We start from the raw sequence: 10,683 nt of genomic DNA on the forward strand, positions 1-10,683 counted from the left end.
AATTAAGGAAAATTATTATTCTACTTAATTGATGGGAAACTTGACCATGGAAATTATCATTCAACTAATGTAATTCACATATGAAACCATATTAATTAGTGTTTCCATATAAATTAAATGGTTGGTAAATACATAAATAACTTGAGGTAAATATTAACCCTTCATTTGTGCATACTACTATGAATATTTTGACATATTCCATGGAGGTTAAATATCTACCATACAACTAATAATTACTAATAATTAAATTAAAATTATGGAAAGTCTATTACAAAATAGACATGTCTATCAACATAAATATATTATTATAATGACTTTAAACTTGTTCTTGCAAATCCATTTTAATTTAAAAAAAAAAAATGATTTTTCAAAATATAGAAAATTATCATTTAGAAAATAAATTTATATAAAACTATCTTCAATTTGTTTATGTTTTTGCGGAGATTCACTTTATGGTACCACTCTAGATCCATCTTAAATCCTAATATACGAAGCCCTAAGAGGGATCAAATCTCTTGAGGTGAAAACCTATTTTGGAGTGAGAAGAGATTTTACGCTTCGTAGATCTAGATTTAAGATAGATCTAGACATGTATTATATAAATTTCACATCTCTACATATAAAAGTATTATCATTTTTCATTTTACTAAAACCTTGATTTAATCTCTATGAAAATTCAATGGAGTATTTTTAGTTGTAGTGAGTATATATGGTTTGGATATGTCTCGAAAGTATAACGTTTTCTTTTAGATTTAATTTTAAAAAATGTTTTAGAAATATGTTAAGAGAAATATTTATAAAATATTTTAGTTCTGAAATGAATTATGGTTTTTGGGCATGTGGTCTTGATAATCCATGGTGTCGGTCCATGGTATTGTAACAAAGCATAGTTACAAGTTACTAATTTCCATGGTAAAATGAGGGTGAATAGGCATGGTTAAGAATCTCATTATATTGTAAGCATTAAGATTTTATGTTCTTATTAGTTAAATTTAAATATAGTTACTCTAACCTAGACCCATCTTAACCCCAAATCTATCAAGCACCGAGAGAGAATAAACCTTTCAAAGCGAAAACCTCTTTTTTGAGTGGAAAACTTAAGGAAAGGTTTGCACCTCGAGAGATTTGATCCATCACAATGCTTGATATATCTAGGGCTAATATGGATCTAGGATGGTTTCAGTCATGCGTGGTGATACCGAATTTGTTGAACATATAATTATTTTGATCATTTTAAATATGCTAAATGTGTATAAGATTAATTTGGTCAATTTAATTTTAAATCTGTTGAGTTACCTCAGTTTGTTGAGATGAGAGAGACGGTTAAGTACCTTGAATGATGAAAAACGATGAAATAATAATTTTGAATGCAAAGTGACAATGTAACAATTTTGAATGATAGAAAACGTGAATAATAAGAATGTAGTGAATTACAAGGAATCTTCATTATGAGCAATCTCAAACTATTTTATTCTAATGTTCTAATCAAGACACCTATTAATTTTTCCATCTTTTCTTATCGATCATATGAAAAGGGCAGTTGAAATCATAGACAATTCAAATATTTAACTCAAGCCACTATAGTAAGCATCATATTTCGTCTCTCTTTCTCTCCAATATTAATAGTAGCTTTCTCCAAAGTCAATCATTATGAATTATGGAGTGTTAAACCCAAAATAATTTTCAATTGTAGTTGCTTTCTATTACCTTGCTTGAATGCAAAGCGATTAACAATATTGAATGATGGAAAATGAGAATAATAAGAAAGAAGGAAATTAAAAATAGTTTGCAGTTTTAGGAAGCAAACATTTCACGTAAGTGACCATTTCATCTAGGATGAAAATTATAGTATTCTATTTATGGTCGAATTACTATGAAATAGATGTCAATATGCGGAATCAATAATTTTTATGTGCTTACAATAAAATCAATGCACATTATTAATCTAATTACTTTGAAATTAAAGTACATCATACATCTAGTTAAATCAAATCATAAATCAATAAGTACACTGAAGTCAATGCATCTAGTGTAAACAATCAAATAGGATTTGAAATAAACATCTATACTGAAATCAATGCATCTAGTGCAAGAAATAATATAGGATTAGAAATCAATATCTACATTGAAACCAACGCATCTAGTCCAAACAATCAAATAGGAGTAAAAATCAACATCTACACCAAAATTAATGCATTTAGTGCAAGCTATCAAATAAGATTACAAACCGACATCTACACTGTAATCAATGCATCTACTGCAAGAAATCAAATAAGATTAGAAATCTACAACTACATTAATCATTACATCTATTTTGGTGAAAAGCCAAAATATTCATGAATTTCTAGATCAATCCTCTATGTTTGTATTTGTTTATTTTTGTCTATTTCTTCTTCCCTCTCTCTCCTCCTTCCATCTCTATGTCTATTACATCCCCTGTCTCCTTCTCTCTCTCCCCCATATATATCTCTCCACCTCTCCCTCCCTCTCTCTATCTATTTCTTCTTCCCTCTCTCCCCCTAGCATCTATATCTATACCTCCCTCCATCTCTCCTTATTTTTCTCTTTATCTCACCCCTACAAACACATGTCATGCTCTCACTCTCTCTCCATATATCTGTCTCTTTCTCCCTCCCTCCCTTTTTCTCTCTTGTATTCCCTCTCAGCCCATCTATCTATATCTTTATCTCGTTTTATCTATCCTACTTTATTTGTATATCATCCCGCAAACATACACTATCTCTCTCCACATCTATCTATTTATTTATCTATATATCTATATATCTATCTCCCCCTCTTCCTCTCCCTCTCTCTCCTCCCCTTCTCTCTCTCTCTCCATATGTATCTCTCTACCCCCCTCCATCTATATCTCTATCTCCCATTGTCTCTCATTGTTTGTCTCTCTATCTCACCCCCTAACATACTCTCTCTCTCTCTCTCTCTCTCTCTCTCTCTCTCTCTCTCTCCATATCTATCTCTCTTCCTCCCTCCATCTCTTCTCCATATCTATCTCACTTCCTCCCAACCTCTCTTTTCCTCCCTCTTCTCGCCTCTCTCCCCTTTCCATCTATATTTATATCTACCCTTGTCACTCCTCCTTTCTCTCTCCTTCCTAACCCAAAAACATACACACACTATCTCCATATCTATATATATCTCTCTCCCCATCTCTTCCTCTCCCTCTCTATCTTCCCATTCTCTCTCTCTCTTCCCCTTCTTTCCCTCTTTCTCCCCCCCTTCTCTCCCTCTCTCTCTCCTCTCTCTCTCTTCCCCTTCTTTCCCTCTTTCTCCCCCCCTTCTCTCCCTCTCTCTCTCCTCTCTCTCTCTTCCCTCCTGCTCTCCTCTCTCCCTCTCCACATTTCACTCTCTATTTCATTCTTCTTCCCTCCCTCTCTCACCCCCTCCAATTCCATCTCTCTCTCTCTCTCCCCTCTCTCCCTTCTTTCTCTCCCTTTCCCTCCCACCTCCCTCTATCTCTCCTCCCTCCCACACTTCCATTATCTCGCTCCCTCTACCCCCTTCTCTCCCCCCTCCATATTTGTGTATTCATTTCTCTCTCTTGCCCTTCTTTGCCTATCTCTATCCTCTCATTTTCTCTCTCTTCCATCATCCCCTCTCTCCCTCATTTCATCTTCATCTTTGCCTCATCACTCCCTCTATATCTCAACATATTTTTTCTTCCCTACCCCTCTTTCCCCCTCCAAATCCATCTCTCTCTCCCTCCCTCCCTCTCTCCTTCTCTCCCCACATCCTCTTTCTCTTCCTTCATCTCTCTCTCTCTCTCTCTATTAAATCCAATCCCATTGTATTGTATTTAAGAAAGTCTCTAAATTAAAAAAACATAATTGGTTGTAAAATATTAAACCTAGATTTTGGATAAATCATGTAAAAAAATTATAATAATAAGAAATTTGAAAGAATCAGACAGTGTCTTTCCTATATCATTATTAGTCACTTTTCTTTCTCTCTTGGCTTGGATCCTTGGTTAAAATGCATCTACCCCGGTTCTTTAAAATATTATTTATATTATATAAATTTTACATATGTATATATAAATATATTTTATTTTTTACGTTGTAACACCTTCCCCTCTGAAAAGAACTCTCCTCTCAGATTACATGTACATTCATGTGCCCTTGATTTAGATGTTAGACGATGAAAATAGTTTGAACCATTAAGTTCATTTCATCAATATTAAATTAGTTAACTCAAGACACAAGAAGAAGGTAGGAGGTATCTTCGTCATCATTTTCCCCCAACTTCCCATCAAATGGCTTTGAACACTCTGATGGCCTGGTATGGTGCTCGAGTTTTGAATGGAAAAACAAGTGCAATGGAGAATCCATTGAATTGGCCATGGTTTTTTATGAATTGTTGCATGTACAACAACAAGTTCCATTGTAACAACATCAAACAACAACAGTGGCTTCAATCCACCATATGGGTTGGAACCCTCTAGGTCCCAGAGCTCAGCCCATGAAGCTTCATGGCAACGGCTTATTAAAGTTGGCTAAGCTTTATTGAGGAGTGAGGCAACGCCATAGGGGTAAATGGGTTGCAGAGATCAGGTTACCCAAAAATAGAACCATGTTATGGTTGGGAATGTTCGATACTGCAGAGCAGGCGGACATGGCTTATGATCGGGCTACTTATAGGCTAAGGGGTGACTATGCTAGGCACAATTTTCCTCACCTTAAATGCCATTTAAAAAGTGAATTCCTTTGCCCACTGGACCAGTAATTTTGTGCTACCATCGTCGCTTGATGCCAAGCTACAGGAAATTTGATAAAGCTTTAAAAAACCTTTGGAAAGCATGCTTAAGATTGAAGAATCATAATAAATTTCTTGTGCATATGAGAATTCAGGCTCTCTTGGGTCAGTATGGGATGAAGATACGAAGAATAATGATGTTGTCTTTCAAGTCCATAATTTGGGGGTTCTCAATGTAAGCATGCATGATATGATCGAGGATTCTGCATCCAACTCATCTTCTCCTTCCAATGGAGATGTGAAGTTGGAGGGTTTGGATTCCTGGAAGAACTTAAGAATTCCAAAGGCTTCTCTACTCATTGTAAATTTTGAAGTCTTGTGTTCTTCTTCATCATATTTCCCCAACTTACCATCAAATGGCTTTGGCCACTCTGATGGCTTGGTATGGCACTTGAGTTTTCAAGGGCAGAACCAGTGTAGTGGAGAATCCATTGAATAAGACATGGTTTTGTATGAATTGTTACATGTAATATAGATTCATCAAATATAGCAGAAGCTTCAATTGCAACAACGTAAAAAAAAAATAGCTTCAATTGCAGCAACATCAAACAACAGCAACTTCAATTGCAAAAACATCAAATAGCAGCAACAACTTCAATCCACCATACGGGTCAGAGCACTTTCAATCCGAGAGCTCAGCCCATGAAGCTTCATGGTAATGACCTGTCAAAGCCAGCTAAGCTTTACGGAGACGTGAGGCAACGCCACTGGAGTAGATGGGTTGCTGAGATCAGGTTACCCAGAAACAGAACCAGGTTATGGCTAGGTAATTTTGATACTGCAAAGAAGGCGAGCAAGGCTTATGACAAGGCTCCTTATAGGCTAAGGGGTGACTATGAGAAGCTCAATTTTACTCACCTTAAACGCCATTTGGAAGCGAATTCCTTCGCCCGCTCGACAGGTAAGTGTGTGCTATCATTCCTCTGTTGATGAAAGTTTTTACTTCCTTCTTGCCCAGTTTGGAGCTTCTTTCTATTTGAATTTTGAGCATGTGTTTTTGTTTCTAGTCAGTTTTAATGTCCATTTGCTACTAAGATTCCTCAAGTTACAGGGTTCCACAAATTTGTATGAGAAATGAGATTTTTTGTGCATATTGATTACTTCGGAAATTTATGTAATGGAATTATTATGCAAAGGAAGAAAAATGGACCTTCCACTAGAGGATTTTTGAAGGCTCATTGTGTTTGGAAACCTACTTTATGTATTGTTCATAGACCACATTTTTTGAATTCACTCGAAATAAAGGATTTATATTTTAAGTCTCTTGATTTTGTTCATTTTTGTTTGTAGGTTATTTTTTTATTACTTTATGTGTGCTACGTTCTCCTGGAATTTAGAATTAAGTTTTGTTTTTTTTTTATCTAACCATGGTTTTGTATTGAAGTATTTTGCAACAAATTATTATCAAATTTTATTTTACTCACTGATCCAACAAAAACAAAACCAGAAATGTGTTTATTGATTGTATTTCACTTACTCTAGCAAAACCCAACCTCGACAACGTCTCCATCCTACGTACATGCTCAGGAACCACTCCATATATTGTCATTACCCTTTGTTGCCCAACAAAATAAATCAAATGAATTTCTATCTAAACTGAAATATATCATAGAAAAACTATACAGTTGGTAAAATAATAGTCACATAAATTATTTGGGCCATACTTTACTGAATGATGGATCAATGCAAATGCTAGGACTTTCTTATGTGGGTTTGCCTTTTATAGTGTATAACCATTTTCTTTATTTTATGAGTTAGGTGGTATCCATAATAATATTCTCTGACTCCTTACATGTTTCATGTTAGTTAAGGTGTAGTTTGGTTTGCCACATGGATGGAATTTGATACTTCTTAGTTCATTTTTCATATTAGTTTGGGGCTTTAAGTGGAAAATTCATTGTTCTGAGTATGCTCTTCCCCTTGCACCCTGTGTGATTTGGGGTAATAAAAAAGTATTTGGGAACCATTTTTCTCCTCCCTTAGGATCATAGAAAAATCAATTAGTTTAATTAGGGGAAAGCAAGTATTTTGTCATAAGCGTATTTTTCCTTCGGTGTAAGGGAAAATTCCATATAGTTTTATTAGTTGAAAATTGTAAGGATTACAAGTTATCGACATTAAATTTTTTATTAACATATGTGATTAACACTTATCACCTTGAACATGCTTCACCCCACACACAAGTTCTTCTTTTAGATCCTCTTCAAAAAATATGTTCTTTGATTGGCACTCATTGTTGTTGCTACATATTGTGTAAGGAATTTTCTGATCACTTGTCAAAAATCAATTTCCTATAGTGGCACACACAACTCTACCCACGCTTTAAGTGGAGATACATTGTAATGTATAGGGGGAATTTGAATCTCTATGATTTTGGGAATCTCAAGCTTATGAAATTTTCTACTTCTTGCCTAGTTTGGATCTTATTTGTATTTGAATTTTCAACATTTGGTTTTGCATACGGTCAGTTTTAATGTCCATTTGCTACCAATATTCCTCAAGTTATAGGGTTCCACAAATTTATGTGAGAAATGAGAATTTTTGCACATATTGATTACTTTGGATATTTATGTAATGGAATTATATGTAGGCTTCTTGCAATAGAAATGTAAAAGGGTGGTTTCATGTTTTGATAATTCTATTTGGCACGTTTAATTCATTCTTTATGGAGGACTCAAGAATTTTCTTCCGAGCATTGATGAAATGGAGCTTAGCATTGGACTTATTGAAGGAGTTATTTTTTAGACAAAGGAGAGGGATAAGATTAGTGTGATTCCAGATGGCGAAGCCACTATATTATGTTGTACTCTAGAGCTTGACAAGTTAGAAGGTTGTCAAAAGGGGAGATCATTGTACACCGATCTGTTAATGAACCAAATTGGCCTTGCTGCATTCCTTGTATTCTAGGGGAATAATTTGGAAGAAAAGACACAACTACACACCACCTATATCAAAAAGTATGGCATGTGCAACGTTTGTTTTATGTTATGTGATCCACAACTGAAAGGTACTATTATCAATTGAAACATTATGTGGCAAAATCCAACAAGCTATTTTACAGAGGAATTTGAATCTCAATGATTTTGGGAATCTCAAACTTATGTGATCCAAGTGGATGTTGGTGGCCACCCACCTATCCCACATGGACCCCCACAATTGTCTCTTTCAGTTTTTCAGTTTCCTGAATTGTAGCACAGTTTACTATTTTTAGCAGTTTTTCGGGTCATGAACTTTCGAAGCCATTTTGAGGCCCTAAATGACATTCTTACCAAAGTTGTATTCCTCAGATAGATATTTCCAACGAGCTATTGTGTGCACCAAATGGAGATTGTATACCAAAGTTATGACCCTGGGAAGTTGATGTACCAATTTACCTTAGACGAGGCCCATAGTTTGGCGTTTCATCTCCTAGGGTTAGGTTTTTGGATGTTTAGGGTTTTCCACTATTTCTCAAAAATAAATAGGCCTTCGAGCCTGATTGTAATATAGTTCAAAGGCATGTAGCCACCACATGTCTTCTCAGAGATAAGCTACCATCACCCTAGTTGGTTTATTTCCATTTCTATTTGTAAACATATTTTAGTATTTTACATTAATGAAATGAAGTATTATTTCTGTTGCATCTCTATATTTATGGTTATTTCTGTAATGTGTTGTGTTACTATTTAAATTTGGATTAGTGGTATCAGAGTGGTCTTCTTTTTCTCTATTTTTCTTTGCATGTCCTCAACGAGGTCTAGATATAAGGAGTTAGGGCTTGAATTGGTCGAACCTTTGCAAGACTAGCCTCGCAAATCCTGACGACCTCCCATGGCGGATGAAAAGAAAGATAAGGGGGAAGGACATGTTATCAAAATATTGCTTGAAGAAGCCCTCAAGTGACAAAGGAACACGATGATGAACAGCTTTGCCCAGATCCTTCAGCAGCTACCCAAAGGCAGCGCATCGGCTTTGAACAGCTACTCTGGAAACACCACACCATTTAAGGTACAAGTTAATTTTGAAATCCCCATCTTCGAGGGTCAGATAGACACATATTCTGTAGATAAATGGTTAAATATGCTAGAAGGGTATTTTCCTATTCATGATTTTTCCAATTGGGAGAATATTATTTTCACTCTTCTTAAGGCAACCCCCCATGTCAAGGACTAGTGGGAAACCTACTTCCAGCATAAGGATGGAAGTATGGGCTCACTTTTTTCATCCGCACCCACTCAGAATTCATTCTGGGATGCCAGCAAGGAGCAGTACTACCCTTTCAAGAGCTATGAGGACAAATAAATCAAGTGGACCACGCTGCAGCAAGGAAGGGAACAAGATGTGCCGGAGTTGATCAATATTTTTCATACCCTTTGCACAATGTTGGGTATCAAGGATTCTAAGCTGCATTTGGGACTCAAATACCATTGTTTCCTACACAAGTACATCCAATATGAGATGGATTTTCTAGACATCTCCTCGCTCGGCAAGGCGTACCGATACGCTATCAAGATCGAGCAGAAGTTTAAACAATAGAAGTGAGACTTTGAATCTATGAATCCGAAGACCAAAGGATAGGGGCGATTTTAGGGGCGAATGTTCGCCCTTTGGAGAAATTAAGGGGTTTTAAATTTTTAGTGGGCGAATATTTTGTATCATAGTACATTTTTACAAATCACCTCAAATAGCCCACCTTATTTTAAGGGAGAGGGTAGAAAAGGTAAATTTAGCCCTTGAAATTAGGAGTTACAACCTTCCATTCGCCCATTTTCAAGAATAGGTTTTATTTAAGTGAATCCATTCGCCCATTTTCAAGAATAGGTTTTATTTAAGTGAATCCTATGGGCCAAAGGCCCAAATACCATATTTATAAAAGAGGTATCATAAATTAATAAAAATATAAATAAATGAGAGGTGTGGTAAATAAATAAAGCATTTTTACGCCGTAAGGCGTTTCCCTCTTAAGTAAACTTCCCTAAAATCTACCTGTCATTCGTCTGTGCCGTTAGATCATGTGTTAGACGATTATAGTATTGTCAATCGTTGGATTAAAACCGTTCACTGGGAAGCTGAAGCGACTTTGTCTCTCTGTGTATCATTGGAAACGCATTCTGCTCTTCCGACTTCAACTTCTACTTGTTCCGTAGAACATCCCCGAATCGAATACCCTGAGTTGTAGAAATCGTAATAGACGGTAGCATTACATTTCCAGAGCCGCCCTCCTGTGGAATCGAATGCATCTTGAAAAGGGTCCGGTTCTTGGAATCGAATGCACTTGTACACATCTAGGGTCCGGTTCTCTTTACCCGTAATGTAGCAGGAGGCGTTTCCATGTTCTGATAACTGTATCTGAAGATTATTAAAGGGACGATTGAAAAAATTGCAGTTCTATCCCCTGACAATAAGGAACACAAGAGCAGAGTACCTCCTCAGTATTGTGTAACTCCGGCCATGAATTTCGATAACTGGAGTTGCGTTCTGCATACAGTTGATTTGAAAGGCAGGGTGACCGCATCCACGCTTTCCTGCGCCAAAAGGATACGTTATATTCATGATCCCACAATTCCTAGCATTTAAGCAATACTCATATTGCGCGTCGAAGCATAACGAGCAGCGAATTAGAGAGGCCCAGCAGGCAGCCAGGATAAGGAAGAAGAGGGGTTGACGAGGGGAAAGAAGATAGCGAGGAGCATATACTTCCATGGCGAGAGACAGAGATAGGGTTTGATCTTGGGGAGTAAAAAAATGAAAGGTAACAGAGTGGGGCGCAGAGGTGTCGTTGTTGGGAATTTCAGAAATAAAAATGATGATGAAGAGGCTGGGTCAAAGTATTAATCACGTGGACAGATAAGTTTAGGGTTCTTGGAATTCTCAAATTTTAATCTTATAATTGTCAACCATATCAATTTTCGTGGAAGGACGGGCAACGTGACT

At 36.4% G+C, this 10,683-nt stretch overlaps 1 pseudogene; it reads left to right on the plus strand.

Moving 5' to 3' along the window:
- Positions 1 to 5,848, plus strand: part of LOC149221291 (uncharacterized) — a 32,069-nt pseudogene extending 26,221 nt beyond the window's left edge.
- The last annotated feature ends 4,835 nt before the right edge of the window (positions 5,849 to 10,683 follow it).

This window comes from Pinus tabuliformis, chromosome Q, assembly GCF_031772625.1.
Source record: "Pinus tabuliformis cultivar Carrire ecotype Pingquan chromosome Q, CPIR1, whole genome shotgun sequence".
Classification (NCBI taxonomy): domain Eukaryota; kingdom Viridiplantae; phylum Streptophyta; class Pinopsida; order Pinales; family Pinaceae; genus Pinus; species Pinus tabuliformis.